The sequence below is a fragment of the Aythya marila genome (genome assembly GCF_965140915.1).
Source record: "Aythya marila genome assembly, chromosome: 6".
Taxonomy (NCBI): Eukaryota; Metazoa; Chordata; class Aves; order Anseriformes; family Anatidae; genus Aythya; species Aythya marila.
The window spans coordinates 9,310,250-9,331,172 of NC_139047.1; the positions used below are offsets into that span (position 1 = coordinate 9,310,250).

General features: G+C 46.0%; 1 long non-coding RNA gene across 8 annotated transcripts; it reads right to left on the bottom strand.

Annotated features, from left to right (window-relative positions):
- Window positions 1-565: 565 nt before the first annotated feature.
- LOC309879610 lies at window positions 566-17,320 on the bottom strand. Of its 8 annotated transcripts, none has more exons than XR_014317783.1 (8): window positions 17,083-17,320; window positions 16,102-16,280; window positions 15,327-15,478; window positions 10,408-10,526; window positions 10,054-10,183; window positions 5,817-5,942; window positions 5,308-5,472; window positions 566-3,508 (listed from the first exon to the last, which is right to left on the bottom strand). It is a non-coding gene; the product is annotated as an uncharacterized lncRNA (long non-coding RNA). The 8 variants fall into 8 exon arrangements; XR_014317784.1 differs by having other exon boundaries at window positions 17,044-17,320; XR_014317788.1 differs by having other exon boundaries at window positions 566-3,284; window positions 3,352-3,508; window positions 16,102-17,320.
- Window positions 17,321-20,923: the final 3,603 nt, after the last annotated feature.

Below are 20,923 nucleotides of genomic sequence, written 5' to 3' on the forward strand. Positions count from 1 at the left end.
TAGGAGATGGAGAGCCCCTTTCCTAGCATAACCAGGTGGCTCTTGCTGTCTACGGGTTGTCTCAAGGCATATCCTTCCATATCCTTTAATATTTCCTCAAAATTCCTCTATTTCTGGTATTGTCCTCTACCGGTAGGTAGGCCTCAGGCAAGCAGCTGAATCACCTCACGTGGGCATTTGAGCAAAGAAGTCAGAGGAGGGATTTGCAGCAACTCTGCTTCCCTTCCTTCTGGCTGAACATTTTTCCTTTCCCACCTCCTCTCAGAGATGTGATATGACTGAGGCCAATGGACCTCACATGAAGGCTTCCATTTTCCCTGGCAACTGGTTTGCATGCAAGGAGTGGAGCCTCTCCATAGCTGGCCCCCAAAAGACTAAATATCTCCAGGCATTTCTGGAGATGCACCAGGCATTTCTGTCCACCATGCCAAGCCTAGACTGGGAGTTAAAGCAAGCAACAGCCAACCAGTCTGCCAAATTTATAGATGTTGAGGTTTTATGTCTTGCTATTTGATGGATTTCGAGCAGAATCCTTCCACACTTTGGTGGGGAGAGTGAACTTTGGGAGGGGGAGGACAGGAAATGAGATAGGAGAAAGATTTCTCAGCAGTAATAAATCCATCTTGATAATAATGGAGCTATGCACAGCCACACTGTGGCTCCACCACATGCAAAAAAAAAAAAAAAAAAAAAAAAAAAATTTCCCTGGGCAGGGAGTAGCTGGAAATTGAAGTAACATTTCACATGGAGAGGCATAAGCTCTTTGGTCTTCTACCATCAGTTTTATTTTGGCCAACATTGTGCTTAAAGCAATGCTCAAAATAAACAAACAAACAAAAAAAGAATCATTCTGCCCTTACATCAGTGTTTGGTGTCTGCTGTTATCATGGAGGTTATGGGTTGGATCCCACCTGGTAGGCCAAGAGAAGCAGGGAAGAGGAGATGGACCCATGAGAGCCCTCTGAACGAGAAGCCATGGGATTCCTGCTAGCTCTGCAGCAAATAGCAGTATGTTGACATGGTCTTCTTGGAAGAAGAATTTATCTAAAGACTGCTGAGGCCTGAGATTAGACTTCCTCCACTGCAGCAGCCTCTGGGCAACTGCGGTTGGGTTGGTCTGATGTATTTCCCAAAGCAGAAGACTGGTGCAAAGATCCCATCACTCAAATGCCACATCAACCATTGTAGAAAGGTAGATAAAGTCAGGGATGTAAAGCACTTCTAAGATAACACACAGAAAAGGGTCTGAAACAATTAAAACACTCAATAAAGCACTAAGAGCATTAATTTTACATAAACTCATCATGCACAGTGATTAGTTTAATTTAGTCAAGATAGCAACCACAACCTGATCCTCAACAGAAAAATCCTTCCTCAGTTCTTTGTCTGTGACCTTGCCTGAAGCCCTCACAACTGCAGGTTGAGATTAAAAAAAAAGTCTAAGTTCCTGTTTGTTTGGTGACCTGTCATGGTAACACATGTAGGGGGGCAGAGAAGAACTTAGGATATGACCCAGTAACACGGAGTCACTTCTGGTAGAAAAGGAAAGTGCCAAGGGGAACAAGCCCAGTTTCCAAGGTCTGACTTCTCAAGACATTCAGCTTGGAGGCACTTTAGTTTCTGATTTCTGGAGGTTTACGTACCACAGGGTGACAGGAGGGTCCCACCTGTACCAGTATAGGTTACTCAGTTGACACCACACAAATGCCAATAGGAAATTTTATTAAATGGAAGGAATTCATCCATCCAGCTCTTCAACAGAGGAGCTTTCCCTGTTTTGTTGTGTCCTGACAACCTAATCAGATCAGTACCCTGAATACTTTTAACTATAATAAATTCACAGGTTATGTATGAAGCCATCAAGATCTTGCTTTTAGTTCCCCAAAAAACTCTAACCTGAACGGGTAAGAATGCAAAATTTGAGCCTCATTTAAACTTCTGCACCTTTCCTGAGCCAAGATGTTGGGTGCAGTCTGGGTGTCTCTGCCCAGATTCCCACTCGTCCTGTAAAAACAGGTGGAGAGAGTAGGGAGGAAAGGAGATGAGGAGCTGAGAGGCATGTAAGCAGGGCTTGGTATTCACAGCTTATGCAGGGCTTTCACTCTGAGGTTAGAAAGTGGAAGGAAAGCCAAAGATTAACAACAAACACACAGGTGGAGGGAAGGACACATGGGAGAAACACATGGGAGAAGCAGCAGGAGGCAATGATATCTGCAGGACAGATAATCATTTGGGCTTATTTTTAAACACTAAGAAAACACCAAGGAGACTATTTCCAGACTTCAGAGACTTTTTTCATGTGAGAAATATTAGAATTAAATGGTTTGCAAAGTCATTATCACCATCCACCAAAAGATAAGGAATACTGATGTAATTGAATAACGTACAAGCATCCTTAACCAAGCCAAGGATTAGAATTGGTGGGGAGCATGGAGGATACACATCTTTTGAAGGGCTGATTAGCAAAGCAATCTAAGAATATTCTCCAGGCTGGAATAAATTAAGACACACACTTTCTTGAGATGCCTGGGATGCTCTGTAATTTTATGGCATCCAAATGCTAAGAAAATCAAGGTGCTGCCAAGATTGCATCACTAAGCATGTGTTAAAGGTCAAAGAGTTGCAAAAAGGTCAGTTTTGCAGGTTATGAACATCTGTAGCAGTTATAATCAAAATGCATGAAATGTCTAGAGCTCCTTATGGCTAAGTAACAAGAACTACAGTAATCATGTCATACACTTCTCACGTAATAGACTTCTTAATGTTTTGCCTCTCTTAGATTATATTACCCCTGTCGTTATGGAGGTGTCACTAAAGGGGCTGCTTCCTCCCTCCTCTTCTTCCCAGCTATACAAAGCTGAACTGCAACGAGACGCCAGACAAGCAGCGAGATGGCAGCCGGCCCTCTGACAGCCAGGAGCTGGGACATAGGGGAGGAACAGCCTCTTATGGCAGCAAGATGAAACAAACACAATAACATCCATTTCTAATTTCTTTCAGAGCTGCCTGATCTTGACAGAGAACAGCAGAGATGGCAGTCAGATTCCTGCTATTCCCAGCAGCACTCCAGTTACTCACAGACAGCTGAGAAGTCACAGGCAAGACAGAAATGGATGCAGTTTCAGTCCTTTTTCCTGTTATGACCATGCTACACGATCTCGGCTCCATTTCCCTCCACTTCCATTCCTGGTGGTGGAAGCACTGATGATGAGGACAAGGAGCACATTAACTCTGCTTTGGAGAGGTCGAACTGGCTGAAGTAATTCTCAGCTGGAACAAGCGATCTGTAACAGCAGGTGTGAGCGCACAGACTTGTTGCCTGACCTCAGACACATCACTTAGAGCACTCACCTACTTAGCTTTAACCATTAGAGTGAGGCAGGTGCCAAGCCACCTTCTGTAGTCCACAGGGAGCAGTCAGCTGTAGTGGTCAGCCTTCAGCAGCCCTCATCTCTTACCTCTGCAGTGAGGGAGCCTTGGGGTCTCAATAAGAACAGATGCCAGATTTCTGCATGAAAAAGTAAAGTTAGATATGTATTAAAAGGTCCCTTCCCTTCCCTTCCCTTCCCTTCCCTTCCCTTCCCTTCCCTTCCCTTCCCTTCCCTTCCCTTCCCTTCCCTTCCCTTCCCTTCCCTTCCCTTCCCTTCCCTTCCCTTCCCTTCCCTTCCCTTCCCTTCCCTTCCCTTCCCTTCCCTTCCCTTCCCTTCCCTAGTCCTATAGTCTTCTAATGTGTTTTCAGCTGGAAAATTCATCTTGCAAAAATCACTGTATATCAAAGATTGGGAAATTCCCTATCAGCTCTAATTAACATTATAGCTCCATTATGAAGGGGTGTGGTGTACGTACTTCACTGTAGACAAAAGCAGATGTGCTTCAACATCGTACACTGCTAGGGCAGATCCTTGTCCCTCTCAAATACACAGAAATTCCCCCTGCCTTTCCTTCTCCCTCTTACTTCATAGAGCTTTGGATCACGGGCCATCAGACCATCTGTGGATTACAAGTCCTGAGCCCAGTGCCAGCTCCTTGCACAACACAAAAGAAGGGAGGAAACTACCAGTAGGAATTCATTTAAAAGTCTTAACTTGGGGAGGCTTAAAAAAAAAAAAAAAAAAAGAGAGAGATTGAGAGAGAGAGATCTGCCTAGGGGAAAAGCATCTGGCTTGGTAGCAGGATGGAAAGCACAATGCAAATCCTTCAAACTGCCATCACATATTTTTCTCTGCAAGTCAGTGCAAAGTGAGGCATGTACCCCAGGAAGCAAGAGGCCAGAGCCTCAGTCAGAAACATTTTAGCAAGAAATCGTCAGAAATCCATATTCTCAGCATACCAGAGGCAAATTCCTTCTCACTTCAGACTAAGGCGTTGCCTGACATATAGGAAAGAGTAAATTGGATAAAGCCAGCTTGACTTGCACATGGGCCAGGACTTCAAGTGCTGGATCAGAAATAAGTAGGAGCCACGTGAGAGCATCCACCATTTTGAGCACGTCAGCAGAGGCTCTTCAGAAACATCTACATGAAGGCGTATGACTGCTCAGCCAGCCATTTCCCCCATGTTCTGATGACAGCACGAGCTGTTCCCAATGCTGGCGTACCTCCACGGTTATTAGCAGCTAATAATAATAATAATCCAAGCATTTCTGGGCTCATCATCACAGTATCCGAGGGTGTTCAAAAGTATTGAAGGGTTTGGTTCGCTTTGGCTGTGGAGAGTCCAAGCTGGAAATCTGATGTGGCTTGAGCCCAGTGAGTCCCTGCAGGGAGACGTGGATGGTGCTGGGCTCTCCCAAGGGAAATCCTGACCCAGTGGGCAGCACCCCTGCAGTGCACAGGGAGAGACAAAGTCCCTAGGTACAAGCAGCGAGCACTGCAGCTGACCCTTGTGCCACTCATTGCTTTCCTTGCCCATCAGTCTTGCCTTTTTGCACAGTGGCCTCGTTTCAGAGGTGGAGTTGTGGCGGGGATCTTTCAGGCTGTGTAACAAAAGGGAAGCGGGCCAGGCTGCTTATTCTCTTGGGCAAGTGTTTCAACACAAGCCTTAGCAGGAGGAGAGTCAGGACATCGTGTCCTGCAGCTCCGTGGCCAAGGGACCGAACCACAGCTGGATTTTCCAAGGAGGTCTCATCCCATAAGCTTATATTGGGGAGGCTGACCAGCTGAGCAGAGACGTGCACACATTTGATTTCTTTGTCCTGATCAGCCCCTGTCATTAGATAAACTCCAGGCTGCTAAGACCAAGGCAGAGGTAGAACCTCCAGCCACCTTAAGGGCTCCAGGATCAACCAAAATGAGAAGAGGTACTCACAGCGTCGTGTGGGAGGTAGGTAGGGAGCCCTGGGAAGTTTCCAGTTTGGGACTTTAGACCCTCATTTCCTTCTCAGCCGTGACTTCAGTGCTCAGCTCCTTTGATGCAGCACTTCTCAGTCTCAGCCCTGCAGACCCTGGTGAGCTACGGATTACGGATAGGTCTCTGAAATGTAAAAAAAAAAAGAAATGCACATTTCTTGTCAGAAGGCTTAAATTCACTGTGTGGGAGTCTGCAATAAAATGCCTGGTACTCTGCATGTTGAAATGAGTCAAAAGCTGTTGGCTCAGCTTTAAATCCCATGTCCCCACACTGCAGGGTAGCATCGGGTGACAAACCATGGCCAGTCAGTGGGAAAAGCCTGGGCAGGGTGGTTCATGAGGCTGTCTCTAAAGGGGATCTGTGCTCAATCATCACGATTTATCATGTCATTAGGATGTACAAAAGATGGTATTTTCATCTGAAATTCTTGCCAGCACTGTTACAGAGTTAAATATCTCAGTGGTTACCTGCTCTCCAGCCCAGCTCTGCAGCATTACATCGAAGCCTTGTCTCCTTTCCCCTTCCAGCAGAGCACCAAAGCCACTCATTACACTTGCCTCCACTCCAGTTTTCTTCCTAGAGCTCACGCACATCTGGCAAAAGCAAAAAGCAAGAAACATACTGTGCTAAATAAGATGCCTTTGACCTGAGTCACTGAGTGGGACGCAGAGGAAAAACATTCACTTGGAGACAAGGTGAAAGGCGTCATGCCAAAGAATTTTGCAATGAACAAAACAAACCAAAAACAAAAATCACACCCATCAGGAAGCTGCCTGCCTCGAGGAACCCCACAAATCAGAACTGCCCATGATAGCTCAATCTCTCAGCGTCCCCATAGCCCACGGAGCCAAGACATACAAGCATGCTGGGATCCCCCTGGAAGAAATTTCAAGGCTCAGTGGTGAAAATAAATCATGTCTTAATGCACTTACACTTAAATTTCTCCAAAGTGGTTCATAGCATTAAAACACATCTCTCTCCCATTAACTTTCTAGTGGGATATGTGAGTAGTGGCGGCTTGGAAATGTAATCACAGTGCATCCCTTAATCGCCGTCAGGGTCTTCAAAAGGTAGCCATCAGCCCAGATCAGAAGGTGGCAAATAGACTTGTGATCACTTGCAAAAGTGGCATTTCTGTGAGCTGATTTCTAACCTATCACCCCAGGCTGTGTTTTGCAATAGATTAGAGTCACAACTAGCAGCTACAGGCTGGTTTCTGAGCACAAAATCTGGAAGAGGGGTAAAGTCCAGCCATTATGCCCCAACTACAGAGCAGGGACACTCCACAAAGAAGAGAGGTCATCTAGCCAAAACAGGAGAAAAGCCAGGATCATACGAGGGGTGAAGGGGAGCATGTTAGCAACTGAGTGGAAGCAACAGGCATCACCTTTTTTCTTCCATAAGCACAACGCTTGCTCAGAGACAAGCAGAGGGAAGACAAAAGGAATAAAAGAGAAAAAGGTCTGATAAAGGTAAACTCATTCCAACATTTTGAAATATGTTTTTATTTCAGGTTGAAACAGCCTCTGAGTTTCCTTCAGTTCTTATTGGGGAGAAAGATGTCTTTTTTTACATGATAGTCTGAAAAAATCTAGTTTTACACTTCATGGCAAACGAAAGACATTGGATCAAAAGCATTTTAACATTTTCTCCCAAGAGTTCCCCAAAAGCCTTCAACAGGGTCAACCGAAATTGCTTTTTGTTTCTAGCTAGTGCAGCCAATTGACAAACACTTCAACTATCTGGTTCAACTTTTCTTTAATCCACATTTCTTGTTTTGCAAAGCTACACGGTTTTCAAGCAGATCTCTCTACTAGCTGCTATGGGGACATAATGCCATCCTCTCCAGCTCAGCAGATTTCAAATTCTCAGTATTAATAAGATTTGTCATACACTATCTGCTTTTGTTAGGTATTAATCTCATCCCCAGGGGACTTTTCTCTTTCCTCTGCATCTGGCAGAAGAAGCCCTGCTGCCCATAGATTTACATGGAGATGCACCAAGTTGTCCTTCCATGAAGAACTCCAGCTCACAAGAGTGGATAATCAATTCCACATGAAGATCTGTGAAAAATCTGTTCTCTGACAGAACCCTCCACTGCAGGAGTTTAAACTGGTTCCAAGTAGCTATTAAAAAAAAAAAAATCAGAAGAAAAAGAAAAGAAAAGAAAAAATAATTTATGCAAATAATGAAGTGTTAACAGTTCTTGCAATATTTGGTGCTTTTCCCAAAGCCATAGCTCACAGAGGTTAACATGAGAATCCAAGCAATTGTGTACACTTCTGAGCCTCCTGTTTGGGGGGGTTGGGGGGGAGGGAAAGGCAACATTTCAATGGTTCCCAAACCCAGAAACAGGTTAAACAAACTTCTGTGAGGAATCACACAGGTATAGCTGAGCTTGACTTGGAATGACAGGAATCTACTGGGTGGGGTTGTGGGGTCTCTGGTGCCTATTCCAGGACTATTTTCTCTGATTCTTTTTATGCCTGTGTTTCTAAGAGCTAAAATTACACTGCTTTCAACCAAACTTTCATTTCACATGGCTCTTTATGTCTTAAGACACAAAGTGAACAATATTTGCCATTCAAACAAAGCAGCCAATTCTCTTTCCTCCCCACTCTCATTTCTGCCTTCTGCCTCCGGACAAGGGTATCCTTCCCCCATGCTAATTAATAGATGGATAAAGGTTCACCTTGAGGTTGAGAGTTTTATAGAAAAATTAATTACAGAACCCAACTTTACAATTACCAGTCGAGACACTCACATTATCTGCCATAAGACCCCTCGGGCTTCACCTGGATAGAAAAAAAAAAGTTTGCAGTGTGCTGTGAGATGACTTTGAAGGCTAAGCTTTGAGAGCTAAGCTCTAGAGAAAGTACAAGAGCATAAGCAGGGCCACCAAAGACCCTGGTTATGATGATACATAGCTGGGGGGCATCAACAGGTCAGACGAAGAAACAATAATAGGTCAGATACACCATAATGTATTTGCCAAAATTTAAGAGAACTGAGAGTAAAATCATAAGAAGGTAATGAATCTCCTGCATCCACAATTTGACATTCAGCATCCACTGCTGGTGCTGGGTAGCAGCAAATCTATTAAACAGGCTGAGAATTGCAGTGGTTGGAAGATGATACATGATCAATGCGGTGAGAAAGCTTTCCTTAGACAAGACATCTGAAAATGTGCAAATGGTGTGGCAGGTTCTCACATCAGCCTTCAGAGTTAGTGGTATGGAGTGGCTTAAGAAGATCAAGACCACTTGCATACTTAGATCTCAGACCTGCAAACGCTTACATACACACTTTGGTATTTGCTCGTGCTCCCCATTCCATAAATTTTCTTTCATTTCAGGCTCAAGTGATGGAAAATCCTCTGAGCACATGAAGTACTTGCTGAAGACAGAAAGTGAAGTATAGCAGAAAGTCACCATCTGGAGAGTATGAAGGACTCCTCAGTTACAAAAACATATATAATAATAATAATAAGAATAAGAATAAAAACAATAATAACTAGGAGAAAAGTCATATTGGCACTACACGGCAGGACTGTATTGACTGCCATGCATGGATTTCACCCACCCTCTGGGAGCTCCCACTGCCAGTTGCTGCAGCCTGTGACACCCTTCAGGGTGTTACTTTTAAATGATGAACCAGATTCCTCTGGAGGAGGTTATATTCAGACACCCCTTCCTTGTGCACATGCATACCTGGCCATGCTTCCACTCCCAGCTAGATTTCCTATATTTCCTATAGATCTTTTAGTCCCTGCAGTCTTAATCCACTTGAAATAGAGGGACATATAACAGAGGGACAAGTCAACGTCCTGCCTAAAAGTTTTATACAGCAGGACAAACACCACAGCTCATAACCTGGAACTAATTCCACCACACACCTGAAGTGATCACACCACTTAGGAACACACCTCTCAGTTTTAAGAGGAACAATCCATTAAGGATGAGACAACACACTGTAGAAAGAGCTGCATTTTGTAACATATCCAAGGCTCTGCTTGCCAATCTAGTAATCAACTTGCTGGAAAAATTACCTAAACAAAAAAAAAAAAAAGCAAGCAAGCTTTATATCAGCAACATATAAATGTAAATTCCTCACAGCATACATTCCTGAGCCATTTCTACAGTCCTTATTAGAGGCACTGCATTGCTGCGGATAAATCCTTTTAAATTATCTGTTAAAAAAAAAAAAAAAAAAAAAAAAACTATGAGATCTGTGAGCAGGAAAAAAAATAAAAGGAAGAAAGTAAGAAAAAAAAGTCCCTGAGTGACTGTCACAGAGAAACAAAGCAAGAAAAGAAGAGGAAGCAATGAGTTGTGGACCACCATTGGTGGGCACTTGAATAGGAGCCCTGTGCTTGACACTACTGTGACTTTGAACAAAACCGAAGTCAAACAGCTATTTGTCAAGGAGTACTAATGCACACAAGTGGTGAGAACCTGGCCCTTCTGTAAAAATGTGTCAGGGACTTTTCTGTAGGGCTGCGCCGAGCCCCCTGATGGATTGTTGTACTCTGAGCACAGCATTGTGAGCAGTAATAATAAGACATCTGGTCAGTTCTCTTTCTGAAAGAATATTTTGGCTCAGTGGGAATCACGTGAGCAGCTCCATGCACAATGCACAGCCTCGGCTGCCTCACTGCCATGGACCTGCAGCATTGGACCCATCCTTCCCTGCTCCCAGTGGTACCTTCTGGTCCCAGCTCCACCAGCCCAGCTCCAGGATGTGTGGCGAGTGACCAGCATCTCCTTCACATCTTCCTGTTTAGGTAATGCACAAGTACCAACTTTGCATCATCCATTGTAGTCTTGATACCCCACTGAATGAGGAGAAAAGTCTCTTTGATAGGATGCTCAGGACACCATGGCCAAGATGACACACACAGGTTGTGCAGCTCGTCCCTGCTTATACATGTATAGCACAGTCCCTACATGTTAAAACCACTATGTGTATCCAGATCAGGCAGGCAGAGCATACACAGTAAGTCTCAGGACAACCAGGACAAGGAATTTGTTGTGCTGACACTAATTTGTTTGTACACACCTAGCAGATGTCTCTGGGATCTGGGGAGGTCCAGCTGCCCTGCTCTCATCAGGCTACGAATGTCCAGGCTTCACATTCCTTGTGGATCGTGGCTTGGGAAGGGGTCCAGGGTTTCATCACTGTAGAGAAGATCAAACATAACGGTTCATAACATGAAGGACATGGAGACCCCCACCCAGCAGGGGCAGGAAAAAAAAGCCCAGTTTCATTTGCGGCGGTGAGGGACGTTAGTCAGAAGAGAGACTGAGAGCCCTGAGACCCAGGTAGCAAACACTAGGGAGACAGAAAGATCCCTCAAGGTGGCTATCTAAGAACAGGACGGCACAGAGTCTGCTTCACTTGCTTGTTCTTCAAGCCCTGCCTTTCTGCAATCCCCCTGCTATTTGTTCCTCAGAGATTTTTGATCTTAAAACCCCACATGTGCAGAGAAGGTCCATGCTTCCCCCTTCCTACATGAAAGCGCTGGGGAACAAGCAGGTATTTGTTAACACAGCTTTCTGGCAGGAAGCTGTGAGGTGCTAAAAGTCCTTTACAAAGCTCGTAGGCCAAAACAACCCCTTTGGTTAACTCAGAGCTGCTTCGCTGAGCTCAGGTCTCCAGAAGAGACCACCTACAGCTTTCCTTGGCAAGGCACAGAGCTGCTTTAACGTGGGACTGCAGCATACATCATCGTCTCCCCAACCAGAGCATCGTTCAGCTGGCGAGGAGGGAAGGATGAGCTGCAGGAAGATTTTAGCAAGTTGCCAGTGCAAATAGGCTCCCTGGCTGCAGGTAAACCACCAGCAGCTCCTTGGAAGCCATCCACCTTCCTTCCTATGTATCGGCAGGGCCCAAGGCAGCCACCTCACAGCCCCAGGGAACCAGGCATAAATTATACAGCAAATTGCATAGGAACAAAGTTTCTAAAGTTTTTAAAAGTTTCTTAAAAGTTTCTAAAGGGAGTTTCATTTTGGAATACATTTTACCCCAAACCCCTGGAAAAATAGGGACTTCATGTAAACCCTGACAATCTTGAAACTGTAGTAGAAATAAAAAAAAATAAAAATAAAAAAATAAAGTGGACAAAACAAAGCAAAAATAAATAAATTGGATGGGGCTGATAGCATCTCCCTGCTGTGACAACCGTGAGCTCAGCAGTATGAGCACATAAACCAGCACTGGCCAACCCTTCAGAAGACCTCTTGCAACATTTGAGCTGGCTGCAAATGGAACTTGAAAAGTGAGGAAAATACGGGAAAAAGAAGCAGAGAAAGGAATACTGAAGTGGAGGAAGAAAAAAGAAAGATGTCTCTCTGCTTCAAATATTTCATAACAGAGCCCCACTTTCCAAATACCGTTTCACTGTGGGGAGAGGAGTGGATAGGGTGGTTTTCATTTCATTTTCACTTTGAAAACACCGTTTTTATTTTTTTTTTCAAACATCCACCGAAGTGCAAATTTTTACCAAACCAGTACAAAGAAGAAAGATCGCCTCAAAATTGAACTTTTTCAAAGCCACATCTGTTCGCATTTATAGGGCTGCGGCTGAGGAAGGCTCCAGCAGCCCCTCATCGGAGGGTTACGGGGGGTTACAGGCCCAAGGCGAGCGCACACGGTCCCAAATGAACACCGGTGCTGCTGCTTTTTGCTGGAGGTGCTGGGGGGCAAGCAAAAGCCAGGCGGCTTCTGCTGCAGCCAGCTCAGTGCTGAGCCGGGGAGATAAGGAGCCGCGGAGGCTCAGCCTGCAGGAGAGTGATAAAGGGTGCCCCCACACTTGCAGTCCCCATGGTGGGACCGGGTACCCCTTCCCAAAGGGTGGGCAAAGCCCATGGTACCCAGGGCCAATAGTGTCTTGGTGGAGCCACAGCCCTGCTGGCAGGGAGAGGACAGTGCACAGATGGGCCTAGCGGCCATCTTCAGGCCTCCAGTGTTTGGCCTCTTCTCCACCACACTGCCCACTGAGCCATGGAGGGAATTTGGACCAGGGTGATGGTGTCCCAAAGCCAGCCCTGGCTTAGCACAAGGCCTAGTTTTTCCCTGAGGAGCCTCTCCTTGCATGAAGAGCAACCACCAGGAAAAGTGCCTCTTGGGTTAATTAACCTCTCGCTTGGGGCAGGCTTTATCTGCCACCAGTTAGGGGGAAGGCAACCTCGAGTTGTGACGGGGAGATTTAGACTGGATATCAGGAAGAATTTCATCACAGAAAGGGTAGTAAAGTGTTGGAACGGGCTGCCTAGGGAAATGGTGGAGTTCCTGTCCCTGGAATTATTTAAGAAACATATGGACGTGGTGCTTGGGGAAATGTCTTAGTGGTAGATTTCATAGTGTTAGGTTGATGGCCAGACTTGATGATCTTAGGGGTCTTTTCCAACCTAAATGATTCTACAGTTCTCTGGTTATGTCATCACCACACCCGTACATCACCATGGCCACCAAGCCCAAGAACTTCATAGAGATCTTCGTGTGAATGCTCCCAGCCGCACAGTCCTTGCCTGTGCACTGGCAGTGAGAAATGTAGAGAGAAGGACACGGGACAGAGACATGTCCCATGATATGTGACAGTGACACTCTGCCCTCCCTCTGTCCTCAGTACAGACACTGATCACTCATGGTGACCCTGTCACCATACTCAGATCTCCCTGTGCACAACATACACGTCTGCTGTTTCAAAGAAGAGATCATCCTCTCTTTCCTTCTCACCAGCACCCTGTGACCTTGACCTCCGTCCCCACTTTTCCATTGCCAGGTGCCAACAAGGACCCAACGCAAAGCTTTCTGACACTACCTGGCCTCAGCAAGCTTGTATCGCGGGGCTAAGCAATGCAGGATTTCCCTAACCCTAAAATCCTTAAACCCCTAAAACCAGATGGCAAGCCAAAGTTTTTTTCTGACATGCAACAGAATCAGAACTGACATGATTGGAAAAAACAAGTTCAATTCCTCTTGGCAGGATATTAATTTAGAAATCTCTGGTGTCATCGCCCCAATTCACAATGAATTTGAATCCAAGCTTTCCTAGTGCCAGATGACACAAAGATTTGACAGAGAAAGTAATTGAAGGAAATGGCTCTGTAATCTAGCTATTGTGCTGGCAAAATCCAGCTCTCCTGAAGAACAAGGTTCACTTCCTGGCATGGCTGATTCATCATCTTTTATTTGTCCCCAGTGCCTCTTGACTTTTGTCTGCCTGGCAGGGATGGCACAGCCCCTTCTAAACAGCATCAGAGGTCTCCTGGCTATTCAGGCTTTCATGGGCCTTGGTGAGCAGCAACAATGGCATGATGAGAGCATTACTGAGAGCAGCCCTGATGAGAAGGACCTGGGGTGTTGGTTGACAAGAAGCTCGACATGAGCTGGAAATGTGTGCTTGCAGCTCAAAAAGCCAGTTGCATCCTGGGCTGCACCAAAAGCAGTGTGGCCAGTGAGGGAGAGAATTGTCCCCCTCTGCTCTGTTCTTGTGAGACCCCACCTGGAGCCCTGTCTTCAGCTCTGAGGCCCCAGCACAAGAAAATGGAAGTATTAGAATGAGTCCAGAAGAGGCCACGAGGATGGCCAGAGGCTGGAGCACCTCTCCTACAAAGACAGGCTGATGGAGTTGGGGTTGTTCAGCCTGGAAAAGAGAAGGCTCCGGGGAGACATTATAGCAACTTTCCAATACCTAAAGGGGGCTACAGGAGAGCCGGGGAGGGATTCTGTCAGGAAGTGCAGTGATAGGACAAGGGGTAATGGCTTTAAACGGAAAAAACGTAGATTTAGATTAGATGTTAGGGAAAAATTCTTCACTATGAGGCTGGTGAGGCTCTGGCACAGACTGCTTAGAGAAGCTGTGGATGCCCCATTCCTGGAAGTGCTCAGGGCCAGGTTGGATGGGGCTTTGGGCAGCCTGGTGTAGCAGAAGAGATCCCTGCCCATGACAGAAGGGTTGGAATTAGATGATCTTTAAAGTCCCTTCTAACGCAAACCATTCTGTGATTCTGTGACGAGCCCCACAGGGCCAAGTGTTCACAGGCAGGGTGAAGAGCAGGCTTGGGTAAGTCTCATGGGCTGTTCCCCTGGGGCAGCATGCAAGCTGGCAGAGCGAAGCTCGTATGGTGGCACAGGCTGTGCTGTACTGGTACAGATACAAGGACAGGGCACATTCAGGTGGGAGTGATCCCACCCGGAGAGCCTCAAGGCCTCTGTCCACTCCACATAAACTACTGCACTGAAGAACAAAAGAGTTTGCCCCGGTCCCACCAGAAAATAAATAAATAAATAAATAAATAAAAAATATATATATATAAATTTAAAAAAAAAATGGAAAAAGGAGAAATACGATGGAGAAATCATAAAATGTGTTCTGTGCTGAACTTAACAGCATTTACCTAGAAACATTCATGTATGCAGGTCCTGAACCATAACACACAGCATTTTTCCACTGCTCTAATAACAACCACTTTATTGACCTATGTTTTCATGGCTTTCCACTAATCACTTTGTTTTTCTAACTGCCATTATCTAGGCTGGATGGAGAGCTGCTCTGGATGAATGTCAGCTCCACTCCCAAGCTGCACCCCCGAGATCTGATAATTCGACTGCTGGAGCAATGTGAAACTCTATACCTGCTAGCTGTGCATATCCAATCGATGGCAAGTTCCCTTTGGGAACCCTGGTAAAATGCGCTCTTGCCCTTCAGAAGGCTCCTCTCTATTTAAATAAACAACTTGGAAGATGGAACATAAGAGCAGTCTAACATACCCTGGTATCCGAATACATCTTTTTGCTCCATGATTTGATTCCCTGATTAAGCGAGCACCAGTACACTGAATGCACATGAAGCCAGTGATTTGGTGGAGGAGGAGTGGAAGAGCTCAATTATTTTTCCTCATCTGCTATCAAAAAAATATTAGGATAGTAAACAGAGCTAGCAATCACATAGAAATGCCCGGGAGAGCTCTTACCTACTGGTATGCAGATCTGTCATCTGGAATTCATTTATTCACGTTCACTATTCATACTATTAAGCTACAGAGGTGGTTGGGCAAGGACATATTCAAAACAGATCTGAAGTTATTGAAGGGGCTGCCACCAGTCTCCAATTCCAATGTCACCTCTGGATGTAACCGAAGGAACCAAAGCAGCCAATTAGTATTTCAGAAGAAGCAATGTCATTTTTCAACAACACCAGCGTTATTAAACAGATATGGCTCCCATCATCCTGAAAGGCAGAATTCTGCCTCCTTCTGTCTGCAAATTCATTGATGTTATCAGAAACAGAAAGCATCTCTATTGTACTGCAGGTCATGAAGGCCCAAATTCATCCTTGGGTTAAACCAAGGCACGGTGTCTGGTTCTGCAGCCAGTAATTGCCTATCAGACCTGGCATTGCCACTAACCAGCTTAAGTGTGATGAATCTTGGGTGTCTCTAAACTTCCTGGTGGAAAGATTGCAAAGAAAAATGGTTTATCTGACTGGTGAGTCCTATTCTGCATCTCATTTTGCTGCTAATTCCCCCAGAAAGCTTTCCCAGTACTGAGGATCCTCTGCATCTTGTTTAATTACATTCAGTAACTTAAACTGCCACAGAAAACCTGCTTTGGCAATAATCACTCAGAGCTCTAAAGAAACCCCATAGCCCAGTGGAAAACATAGATCTAATTAGTACGTTGCCCTTAACTGCAGCCTTATTTCTCTTTGCAGTGATGCATAGGCAGGTATGTACAGTGGTAGCTTACCCCAAATGTGGTTCCTCCAGGGCCTGAGAAGCAGAAGACACGCTGCCTGCCTCTGATTTTGGGGGTGTAAGCAGAAACCCAGCAGGACCCCCACACCATTTGGCACCAGGACATCCTACGGGCAGCTCGGGGCTCGGCTTACTCCCAGCAGTGCTCCAGGGGGACCACACGTACGAGGGCTGAAGGAAAAAAAAAAAAAAAAAAACACATACAAAGATCGTGGAAGTCTCAGGGCAAGTAAATTACTGTTAATTGTGAGATATTTGATTGCAAGAAGCACCAGATGGCCAGCCATATGTTTTTGATTGTAAAATTAAACAAGATTAACCCAAACAGGATTTCCTCAGCATTCTTCTCTGACTGGCTCACAAATACATCTTTAACACCTATGCTACAGATACAGCACAATCAGAAGCTCTTCCTGCCTTTCCCTAATCTACTTGGGCTAAATGCTCAGCCGAGCAATGCCCTGCACTTCAAGATTTCCAAGTGCAGTGGGACTGAAAAGAAGCAGGAGACGGATTAATTAAGAGATGAGAGAAATGTGAAATGTCAGCTCAAACAGAAGTAAAGTAACACCAGCAAAACACCTTCCCTTTCACTCTGTAACAACACAAAGGGCACAAATGGACAGGAGAGGACCTTGCTACACAGACCACCTCCACCACTGCTCAAAAAGAGCCTTTCGGTATAGTACCACTACAGGCAAAGGCATTTTCTCTGCCTTTCAACAGTCCTCTGGAGCTCTGCACCACCACAACCCCGCTCCTGCCCTTCTCCTAGGAAGGGTGGTGTTGCAGAAGCTCAGTTTTTCTTTGTGTGGGTAACGATGAAATTTACAGGCTTTGGCCATTCCTTTCTTCAAAATTGCTGAATTCTGAGACCAAGCCCTGCAGAAATCAGCTCAGACAAACTTTGCCTAGCGAGTCAAGCTTGCACGACCTGCTGCTCCGGCAAGTTTTCATCCGTCAGCTACCAAACCTGCTCGTGGAGTCAGCTGCCTCTCACGCTCTCCCTGGAAGGTGGACCGTAGCCAAAAAGGCCCTTCCAAGCCCACCCAGCTACCATATGCACACACACGTTATCATATTGGATCTCGCAGCTGAAGCTGGGCCGAGCCCCCAGTCTCCCTGCAAGCTTTTCTCATGCAGATTATGCACGTCTTCGTTTGTTTGGAGCAAATCGGTTGTGAATCGAACATAAAGGGTGTTCGGGGAGATCTCCCATTGCGCCATTCCCCAGCGCAAATCCCCAGGACACGGCGCGTCCCGAAGCTATCAATAACACTCTGCCCACACCCTCCTATCTTATCACACCCGGGCAGACAACCTGTTTGGAAAGTGTAATTGCCCATCAGCCAACAGACAACGGGATAGGGCTCTAGCTCATGTAAACATGATTTTTTTTTTTCTTTTCCTTTTAAGCTTTGAGTATCTTCACTTTCTGGGTTTCTCTGGAGGGCAAAATGCCTTTCTTTGTCCATCAGACCGCAGACCATCGTGGTCTGACTCTCACTTTATTCATCCCTGTCCTTGCACTTGACTGATTCATGGTCATTTAACATGCAACAACACACAACACTGCAGGATTGCTGCATTTTGGGATGGGGTCTTTAATAAACAACAGTTTGAAGTCCCCCTTCCATGATGCCGAGAAAAATGAACCCAAAAGGCAGGTGCTGGCAAAGCAAACCTTCCCTCCTGCAAACACAGAAAAGCCTGGCTCAGCAGCAAGGCATTAGCAAAGGGAGCACCCGGGCACTGATACAAGAACAGTCTGCTCCTTCCCAAACTGCAAGCCCCAAGCTGGAGGCAGCCCAGCCGTCCAAGCTGCCCATCACCTGCTTCACTTTGATGCTCCATCTCCAGCACCCATGACAGTTCTTCCCTGGTGCTGCTCTTGGCCAGAAATAAACGCTGCAACTCCTGCTGTCTGTATGGAAACAGCCCCATTGTCCTGGTGGGCAGCTTGGCATCCCTGGTGGTTTTAGGATGATGGACTACCCCAGGCACACCACACTGTAATTAGACTTTTACAGGTTCTAGAAACCATGCAACTTCCTCCATTTTGTGACATGATCTGTCTGTCTGTCTTTCTTTCCTTTTAATTTTTATTTTTAAACAAAAATGGCCACAGACATGATGAAAGCATGAAGTGCAAACCAACCACGTTTCCAGCTAGCACCCTGCTTCTTTCCATGCCACTGGAAGACACCAAAAGGAAAGCCAGCTCCCCCCAGGAACAAACTATACATCTCTTTCAGACCAAAGCTCTTCGGCCTGCACACACACACAAAGGACAGTTCTGCTCTGTATCCCTGGTTATGAGGGAGATATTGGTAAAGTAAAACATGATGAATGTACAGGTGTATTCAGGAAGTTTAGCTGAAAAGCTCTAGTAGGTCTTCTCCAAACACTTGCAAACCCCAGGATGTTTTGGCCAGATTTGGATAGATTTTCAGAGATGACAAAAACCACGGCTCCAGTGCACAGAACCTCTCCCTCCCTCACCTTACCACCCCTCCATCACCAAATTTCAAGGCGTCTGCTTCAACGTATGCTGTGTCCTTTCCCGTTACCTCTTCCATGGGAGCAAGCCAGACTTGCTTTAATATGGACAAAATTATTTGATTTTCCACAGACTTATTTTTAGAAATGACTGGGTCGCTCTGAGCTGGTATTTCCCCAGAATAACTCAGTCCAAGGCAGACACCTTAGGTGGAAATCTCCAGTCCCAACAGGCAAAGTCTGACGAAGATATATGCAACTGGAAAGAGTATCCTGTCATAAGGAGCAGAGAATTACTATATAAGCACTGGTATATGACATACTTATAAAGCATAGCCTAAAAAGCCAGTTTTTAAATGAAGAGAACAGATGCTCTGAGAAAACCCTGTGCACAATGTTTCTTTTGCCAAAAACGTAAAAGGAAACCCAGTTTAGCTGAAGATCCAAATTTTAAAGGCAATCCCTAGTAAATGAGGTATAAAACTGAATTCAGAGCCTTTCCACTACTTTCTTGTCTTTCCAGCAGAGCGTCCGCTGGGTTGTGCTTTCACTGGCAATCACTCCTCCACAGCCAGCTGGGGAGATGCCCCAGGAGGTGGAAGCACACATTAAAAAAAAAAAATTACAAGCTTTTTAAACGTGATTTATCCATGCTGGGTACTTCTCTATCTAACCAGATGCTTCCAAATGTCTGGCACTAGAGAAAAACCTATAATTTTACCCCCGTGATATATTACTAGCCTGTATTAGACTTGTGCAGAAGCAACTACAGCTATTGCAGCCAGGGAAAGGAATGTAAAAATATGTGGATTGCACTATAAAACAAAAGAAACATCAAATATGGTATGATCTTGGAGGAGTTTTGTAAAAAGCAAAGGTTCATCTTGTCACGTGTGGGTCGGAGGAGGGTTGTATCCAGCTGTGGCTCTGACGAGCTGCCTGGGCAAGGTGCTTCCAGGGATGCTCTGTACCAAAAGGCGATGTGTGTAATGTGATGGAGCATCGATGCCAGGCCCCATCCAAACATGGATCTCCTTCCAAGGGGCTTTCAGAGAGAGGCGAGTGAGAACTGGGCTCTACCCGATCACAGGCAGCCGCCAATAAAAGGCACTGCTCCTGCAACATCTCACTTCGATAGCGCAGGGACCATGGTGCATGTCTTTTATCAGCGGGTTATATGCGATGCACAGATACGGCTGGAAAAGCCAGCACTGACACAACTGGGAAAAACAGATATGCTTTTAGCCTAAAGAATGGCTTGTCTGTTTTTTTTTTTTTGTTTTTTTTTTTTTCTGAAATCCATTGGCTGATCTAACAAGAGATATTGCTTTCTACAAACCTCGCCTCGCTTCTGGGAGCACTGCAGGCAGCGAGAGCATCAGTGCACAGGGGAGGGAGCTGGCTTGAAACACACGTAGCTCTTGTTCCTTCGGTGAGAGAACAGCTTTTACAGAGCATAATCACTTGTGCATGTTCGTGAAAGGAACCAGAGAAGTGACCCTTGACAGGAAGCTAAGTCTGAACAAACAGTGGGGACCAAGAATTCAGCCCTCTGGGAGGGCAACCACTGCTGCAGGTTGTAAGGTCTGTCCTTATTGAGACTTTTTTTCTGAAAACACAGGTAGGTTCTGCCACACTGCTTTCCCTCTTTGGTTAAGGGTCAGAGCAGCAGTGCTGGGACTGCGAGGTGAGCTGGGACCCCAATGAGGTGAGCTGTCTGACCCAACTCAGCACGATCCGAGCCACAGGATGAGCCCAGGAAGCACAGACCGACCCCACTGCCCACCTCTCCCTGAGCAGCAAGTGGAAAAAGTCCCAGTCAGGGAACATCCGTGCTCCTCAGTGCTGAAGAAGAAAGGCCAGCACTCCAGGAGTGAAGCACTGCAAGGACGGGGAACTATGAGTGGAGAAGTCGGTGCTCGCTGCCAGCCCTCCTGGTGGGATTTTGGGCTGCTGCCCCATGCGGGGCTGTGCCTGCAGCACCAGAAATAGGACCTGGGTCAAGGCTGCCCAGGTGCAAAGCTGAGATAAGGCCCCTGGGACCAACGGGAAGGTGCAGGGTAATCAGCCCCAAGTTTCTAAGAGGCAGGAGAAAGTGAGGAGGGCAACACAAGGCAGAGGGAGAGCGCAGACAAACCAATCCAGCAGAACGCCTCCCATGAGTTTCATCTATCCTGATAAATCCAGAGCTGGTTATCAACCAGCTGTCTGTCCTGCTAACTAATTGTGCAGAGCACTGCCACTTCAACACAGGCTCCTTGGCTCTCCCAAACCCATGCTCTCATCTTTACCCCCTGCAAATTAACAACAAAAGC